This window comes from Micropterus dolomieu, linkage group LG06 (genome assembly GCF_021292245.1).
Source record: "Micropterus dolomieu isolate WLL.071019.BEF.003 ecotype Adirondacks linkage group LG06, ASM2129224v1, whole genome shotgun sequence".
Classification (NCBI taxonomy): domain Eukaryota; kingdom Metazoa; phylum Chordata; class Actinopteri; order Centrarchiformes; family Centrarchidae; genus Micropterus; species Micropterus dolomieu.
In genome coordinates, this window is record NC_060155.1 from 28652279 (window position 1) to 28660566 (window position 8288).

An 8288-nucleotide genomic window follows, 5' to 3' on the forward strand; every position below is an offset into this window, starting at 1 on the left:
CTTCTAGGCTGGATTACTGCAATTCTTTATTATCAGGCTGCTCGAAAAAGTCCGTTAAGACTCTTCAGCTGATCCAGAATGCTGCAGCACCTGTTCTGACAGGAACCAGGAAAAGAGATCACATTTCTCCTGTTTTAGCTTCTTTGCATTGGCTTCCAGTAAAATCCAGAATAGAATTTAAAATCATTCTTCTGACCTACAAAGCTCTTAATGGTCAGGCACCATCTTATCTTAAAGAGCTCATAGTACCTTACTACCCCACCAGAGCACTGCGCTCCCAGAATGCAGGGTTACTTGTGGTTCCTAGAGTCTCCAAAAGTAGACTAGGAGCCAGAGCGTTTAGCTATCAAGCTCCTCTCCTGTGGAACCAGGTTTTCTGGCTCTGGAGCTGTGGAGTCTGGATCTGTGGTTGCGGGTCACCTGCTGCCCCCGTGTTCCTGCTCGACACCCTCTGCTACAATTATTGTTACTAGTCCTATTGTTATATGTTATTATAATCATTAACATTACGATTATTATCATAAACAGTACTATAAATATCTGTACCATTATTCATTCAGTCTATAGCAACATCACCTTTATTGTCTGTACCATGACACATCATTGAGTAGTTCACACATAACAACTGGCGACCACCAATCAACCGCTGCTTTACTCCCGATCACAGCCTGACGGTCGCCGAGCTCGTCGAGCGGCAAATCAGGCTAAAAATCGTGTAGTGTGAACTAGGCTTAACCTGTATTCTGTCTGTTACTCCTGAAGCCCACTGCCTGCCTGTCTCTCTATTTTCCCCTGTTGTCTCTGCGCCTGCCTGAGTCTTGTTATTCTCATGTCTCTCACCTGTGTATCCCCTCCCAGCTCGTTAACCATGGGTATTTATGATTGCTTGTTTCCCTCAGTCTTTGTCTGGTCATTGCAGTGTGTTGTGGATGTAGTCATGCTCTGTCTTGTGTGTTGCCCTCTGCCTGCTCATTTCGTGTGGATTTGGATTTTAGATTTCCTTTGGATTACTTGTTTTGTTTGGACAGTTGGTTATTTTGGATTCTTGAATTCTACCACTGGTAAGTGTGGATGCCTTAAGTTTCTGTAATAAACCTCTGAATTGTACCTGCTCTGCTTTGAGTCCTGCATTTGGGTCCTCAACCTTTCCTACACATCAAACCCTGACACCTTTTTAGTCATAAAACTCCTAGTCAAATTGAACTTATTATCATATAACTTGCGTTCTTTAGCTCCCTTAGAATCAAATTCTTTCCCACAATAGACCAACTAAATTCACATTGAATGCTATAACTGTTTGTTTAGTCATTTTTTAATATATTTGATAAACATACGTGTGTGTGTGTGGTGTGTACTGTTTAACTCCAGGTCACTGGATGGAAGATTCACCCCTTAGATATGAGACTGATGATTGATTAAACTGATTTAAAATAATTAAGCAATTATTGACTATCTGATCACTATGAAAGAAATGTGTAATTATTAAACCATACCTTAGGCGTCCTGAAGGCCTTGAGCAAACGGAACTGAGCTGTAGCTCTCACACTTTAGCTGTAGCAACCCTCAACAATACTTCAAATTGTTGCTCAAAAAGCTGTGTGATCCAATAGCGTTGTGGTAAAGAGACAGTCCTCAGAGTACCACTTCATGCGCCGGACATTGATTCGATTCACAATATTAATATACTATAGCTTTTACACAACTGTTTGTTCTTTGAACTTGATGCTAACAAAATGTGGAGTCCTTTCTGACTTGCAGTTACTTTCAAAATTGTCAGCCTTGCTAAATGCAATCATTGCATACAAGAAATTAAGTCATTTACTGCATAATTCTTTGGCTGTTTGTTTTATTCTTCTACAGTAGACGTCACAGAAAATGTGTTTATAAGCAAAACATGCCTTCTATTGGTGCTTAGGAGGCATTTTCTTGTCAAAATAAGACACACGATTGACATAGAAATTTGTAAACCTTCCCTCCACAGTGTATCTGAGTAGTGTGGTGGTTAAGGTCTTGCTCTACGGATCCAAAGATTGGATCAAACCCTGCTCACAGCATGATAACACGCAAGTGTGTGACACATCATTGAGTCTCTTAGATGTACGTGGCGCAACAAGGTTTTGAAAATTGCTTATGGAGCAGCACATTGCAGCGACAGTGGTAGCAACAAAAAACAGCTGGCAGCTCTCACACGCAAGGAAATGCCCATTCTAATTTTATATAACCCCGTTTTCGGCACCTATCTTCTCCTGTACCGTTTGTCCTAGAAACTTTGTTCCAACTACAAAATATACATCCTTTTCAGGAGATTTATGCTGTTACCTGTGTTGCTGATATCTGTAATGGTAGATTTTATATAAATTTTTATGTGAAAAAAATTAATGGGTTTCAATTGGAGCATCTTCCAACCTACTCAAATTTAAGAGCTAAATGCTCTGGCATATGTGCAGCTACTAAATGTTGAGTTTAGGAGCTGTGTCCTTCCAAAGTGAAGGGTTTTACAGCTTTTAGCAGACATTACCAGTGTGTCACATGATCAGATACAGTGGACACAGGAGGATTTGGAAGACCAAAATTTTTTGTAAACTGCTGCCAGTCACATATTTGTCTCCTTAAGCACCAAAATGTAGCTACAGGCCTTTTTATGATCAAAATGTCAAAATCCTGCTCAGTGGACGTCTATATTTTTTATTTTTATTTTTTATCTCTGAACCTCGATTGAGCATCAAATTGTAACATCCCAACAAGGCGAATTGGTGGCGCAGTTATTAGTCATTCTCTCGAGCATTACGTCATATTCCAGTTGTGGGTTCTAATCCTGCAGCTGGCAGCAGTTATAATTGTTTTCAACTTTAAACAGCTGTGTGGTATTCAAACTTAATGATTAAAAGTTAAAAAGATCACTCCCAACACCAGAATGGTAGCTGAGAAGCTTTTTTTAATAAAATGCACTGTTCTATCAACAAATTATCAATTTGTGGCTCTACCAGTTGTTTCACTCTATAGCTCAGTTGATTAGTGTTGGTTTCTTAAGCAGCTATATTCATTCAGATCGAGGTTTGAATCCCACCTCAGGCAGCAGTGATAATTGCTTTCAATTTCAAACACCTTGTGTGGACTTCAGTTCCCACCGACTTGCAGTGTTTGATTTTAAATGTATGTTAGTCTCTGTAAATAAAGTAATTGTGTATCGTAAAATTAGTCGCTTTCGGTTACTGGACTAGACGTCACACAAATGTGTACACATTTGTAGTCATAGATTGCCCTTTACTGGTGCTTTAAAGCATAACATGCATTCAGTTCCCATTGACTTGCTGTGGTGTTTGGTCATTGACCACCCTGTGTTGGTGCTTTGGAGGCATTTCATGTCCATGACAACCAGAGCAATGGAGAAAGTTAAAATCACAATTGAACCAGTATATCTCAGTAGTGCAGTGGTTAAGCGCTTGCCTTATTAATCCTGTTCAAATCCTGAACAAAGCATGTTCCATCAAATACTGGGCTGAAGAAATATTTCTGTAATAATAATAATAATAATAATAATAATAATGATAATAATCATTTGACGGCCTAAATGTATTATTGCCTTTGGTTCTTTTGAGGATTTTAAATTGCTGATGGAGCAGTACTTTGCTGCAGCATTGGTAGCAGTCACAGCTAACAGCTGACAGCTCTCACACGCATTTACTTTAGGGAATGAACTTTCTAGTTATTCATAACTTTATTAACCAAGAGTAGATACGCTACAACAGTTTCTTTAAAAAGTACATTCTTTGTGCTTATGAGGTCAGACCACAGATCCCATCTAAAAGTATGGTCAAGCACAATGCCAAGGTATTTGTAATTTGTAACAAATTGTATAGGCTCCACTTTAATAAGAGTCAAATGTGGTGATTGCAGCGTTCTAAAATCAATGGACATTTCTTTTGTCAAGGAGGCTTGACTTCTCAAGAACTGGCCCCTGCTCCTCATTATCATATAGTAGGCTCATCAGGGCAGTATCACCTGCATACTTGCATACAATAAGGTACCGTTTGCAAAAGTGCTGGTGCAAGAGTTGGTATATAAAATAAACAATAAAGGAGACAAAACACATCCCTGGGGAGAGCCTGTGCAAGTGGTCATTTTGTCAGAGAGAGAAGTTCCTGCTCTGACTTGCTGGATTCTACAGCTAAGAAAATCAACAATCCATAAAATCAAGCCTGGTTCAAGTAAAAATGATCAAACCTAAAAGCTATTGTCTGTAGAAAACAATTCTGAGAGAAATAATGTGCAGTCTAAGCAAAGAGAATTTTGCTAACAGTGATGACCAATACAGGCCTTCTGGTTCCTCTTACTGCCTCTTGACCCCGAACACAACAGGCCATGAACCCCCAAGGTCAAAGCTAAAATAATAATCACTACTTTCTCGTTGTTGAGCAATTCTCTTCCTCTTTTGCCAGAACACAGCTTCCCTGATACTCAAAGTTAACCACTTTCTTTCGTAACGATACACAGAGTATGTGCACTTTCCCTTTTTTCTCAAACACAATTTCACAAAAATAAAAAGTTGAAAAAAGAATAAACATGGAATTTGTTTCAAGTCAAAACTTCAACATCAATCAGCCAGGTTATATCACTGTGTTAATATCCAGATACCATCCTGAGTTCTAATTAAAGACATTTTAATTTAACTTGCTTACATTTATCCGTATTCAGAAGAATAATGTGCTTAAACAATTGAACTACCTATCCCTTAACTTACACAAATATATGGATGGCAGTCTGTGTGGAGATTTTTCCTGACACCTTGTCTTTCCTTGTGCCTCAGGTTTTGCTCCCAGAGTTTGGAAAGCTCTTTTTCTGTCTCACTTGGTTTTTGTCCTGTCTCTACCTGCCTGCCCTGCTCACGAAGATTCGCCACCTGGAGTTCACCATGCATATTCATTGTTGTGGTATCAAAAAAATCCTCTGTGCCTGCCTCTGAGTCCTCTCAGCTTTAAACCTTAAACAGAGTGCCTGGGAGTGTTTGTTACAAGGTCTGCAATTAATGATTGTATCCTTTTAATCAATTAAAAAATGTCAAATGCCTGTTAAATCTTCAGAGTGATCCATTTAGGTTTTTTATTTTTTCAAGCAAGTCCAAAAATCCAAAGACTTTCAGTTTGCTGCCATTTACGACAAAGAAAGTGTGTTTGTACTACTGTGTATTTTGTTTATTAAACACATAATTTCTGACTTGCTTTGCCTTGCATTTACAGCATATGATTAGTAATGTTTTTAGATCAACTACATTGAAAAATGTATAATTTATCTTTCATGATCTTCATAGAAAAAACAAATAGCCAGACTGTTTGCTGCTTAGTGCATGTAAACTTCCATAGATCAATAGTCATAAGGTGCATGAGGGGTGGACATGGACATGAGTCTTTTTTCCCCTCATGCACATTCACCAGTTTGTTCATGTCACATAATTTTTGTGAAATCCCTCTGATTCTCTTCTGTACCGCCTCCAGTTAATGAATAAAGATCAGTGGGCGTGTCTCCCTCAGAGGATATAATGACAGCAGATCTGCCTTGGTGCCATACAGGATCATAGACCTTCCCACTGTAAGTAACTGTGTTTTTGTTTGTTGTTGAAACATACTATATTAAATATATGTTCACTTGTTTTCTTATTGAAAGTCAGATGATACCACTGGATGTAAAGCATGAGGCTAGAGCCGATTAGCTTAGCATTAAGACTGGAAGAAGAGGGGAAACGTTGAATTTCTACATAAACACCACTAAAACAGTAAGGTCACTGGTATTTGTTGAAGGTTGTGTAAGCATTGTGTCACAGCAACAATTTAGAATGAATGAACATTATGATAAAAAAATAAAAACTTTAAAATCTGATATTGAGATTCAAATACCAGTATTTCAAGTCAGACAATTTTATTTTATTCGACTCTTGACCTCACTGGAGCATGATTATTTAACCTTTTATTTAACCAAGTCTTATGACATGCTTTATCTGTTTTGGATGGGAGACATGGCCAAAATGACATCGAAGAATAGAATTACACAGGTTCACATAAAAACTTTACAATCACAAAAGAGAACGATTATTGAAAACAATTTTTGTCATTAAACACTTTCTGGATGTAGCATTTGAATGCCTGATATGAGGACAGTGTTTCTCAGTGATAGTCAAAACAGATTTTTTCAGGTTGTTTTTCTAAATTCAAAAGAGTTTTGACGATTATCTAGATCATCTGGTCTGGTAACTGTTTGAGGGAGTTTATTATGAATGACTTCATAAAATAAAAAGTACTGTAAACACAAACACACAGTAAGGAGTTTGTGACCAGCATTCAGAATAAAACAGAGATGAGTGATAAACAAGATCAGGCCTAAGAAGTAGTGCGTTAGATGTATGCATGTAGAGGATGTCCCTCTAATCCAAAACAGAAATAAAAACCTAATTTATAGCAGTATAAATAACTGTATTATCTGCATACAAATGAACTTCACTGGCTTGATGTTCCTCCTTATATTGTTTATAAAGTGAACATTCATGAATTTGTGTGTTGTCTCGAGTTCACACTGAAAAATGAACCCTGAAAGCAGCAAGACGATGATTGTAGCAGTGCTCGGACGGCCTTTCAGCCTTGGGATGCTGTATGACTGCCGCAGAGACTTACTCATTCACATGAAGTAATATAAAGCTATTAACTGCATCTGGACAACAACCCAAACTGTCAGTTTTTATAATCAAGTTTTGTTTTAATCTGGCAGGATGTTAGCTTTGTTCTGCCCTTTTCATGATAGGGATCATAACCAAAAACGTGATTTTAACAAAATCTGAATTATGCATTATTCAAAAAATAAAGGTGTAGACTGTGTTTCTTGACATCAGCCTGATATCTGCAGACACCTGGAATCACGCCTCTGGAACAACTAGGTTAAGTGTCTTGCTCAGCGACACATTGGTGGATTTACTTAATTTTGTGAAAATGTTTTCAATCCATTAAACATAGTTATTAAGTTTAAATCAAGTGATACTTCAGTTAAATGTATAAATAATTAGAAATAGGCACCATCTAGCAACTGCATAAGACTTTTTAAGCTCCATTAAAATCACTGTTTCTCAATCTGGGGGGGCATAGTGCCACTACAGATGAATGAATGTTGAGCTGACCTAGCATAGATGTGAGTTATGTGGTGGCTCTGGTGCAAGCAAAGTTATTTAGCTAGATATCTGACTTCTAAAAGGGGGCGTGACAGAAAAGGTTTGACAACCACTGCACTTAATGAACTTAGCAACACAACGCTGCTGGTTCCTCACAGCACAATTGGATCCCTCTCAACTTCATGTGGAAATAAATACATTCACATCCATTCACATACAACATTTTGCTGTCTGTTGAAAGCCTGTGACATACAGGAAAAGTACCTTAGATAATTGTATAGTTCTACTAGTATACCAATTGAGTGTCTGTCTGTCTGTCTCTCTGATGCAGGCACGACATTGTGGGACAGTGATGCCCTCGCACATCATATTGGAGAAACTGTCAATGGATCACCTTGGAAAAGACAATGTGAAGTATCCGTATGTTTTTGATGACAAAATAGCATCACGTAGTCACAGGAATCCTTTATGGGGCATAAACCTTCTTTGTGTTTGACAGTGATGTATCTGATGACAAAACTTATCAAGACACATCGAAGGCTACCTGAAAGTGATCAACAAGATTCCCACTGTTGGGATAGAGGGGGGTGGTTCCCTGAAACTGGAGGACAAAGACATCAAAAAGGTTGAGAAATTCTCCTGCAAATTCCATGGAGACTTCTTACTTGATAAAACTCCAACATCCTTTCAGGATGCAGTAGAAGTCGATCAAAGCCTGCCAAGATTGCTGGGAGCAAACGGAGAAAACGCTGTACCAATGAAGGTCTGGTTGTTGACCCTGATACATCTGGATTCTTCTGCTGCAAAACTCGTCTGTCAGATAAGTGCTGTGTTAATAGATGAAGCTCAGGCTGTTCTGAAGGAGCTGAAAATGAGGTGCAATGATGCACTGAGAACCACCGCACAGCAGCAGTTCTCCCAGATTGGCACAAAGAGTTCAAGCTGGAGTTTCAGCAAAACTTGGCAAAGATACTCCCATCAATCCGAGGAGGAGGAGAAGAGGAGGCTGTGTTCGCAGAGATCCTGAAGAAGACCTGAACGAGTGGATGGACTGTAAAGAGAGAGAAGTCTACACCTTAATGTCTTTAACCAACATGATGAAAAACACCAAGATCGTCCCCTCTCAGAATGTTCTTAG

The 8288-nt window shown here is 38.6% G+C and overlaps 1 pseudogene; it reads left to right on the forward strand.

Annotated features, from left to right (window-relative positions):
* Window positions 1–933: 933 nt before the first annotated feature.
* LOC123973117 overlaps window positions 934–8288 on the forward strand; it is a 9000-nt pseudogene continuing 1645 nt past the window's right edge.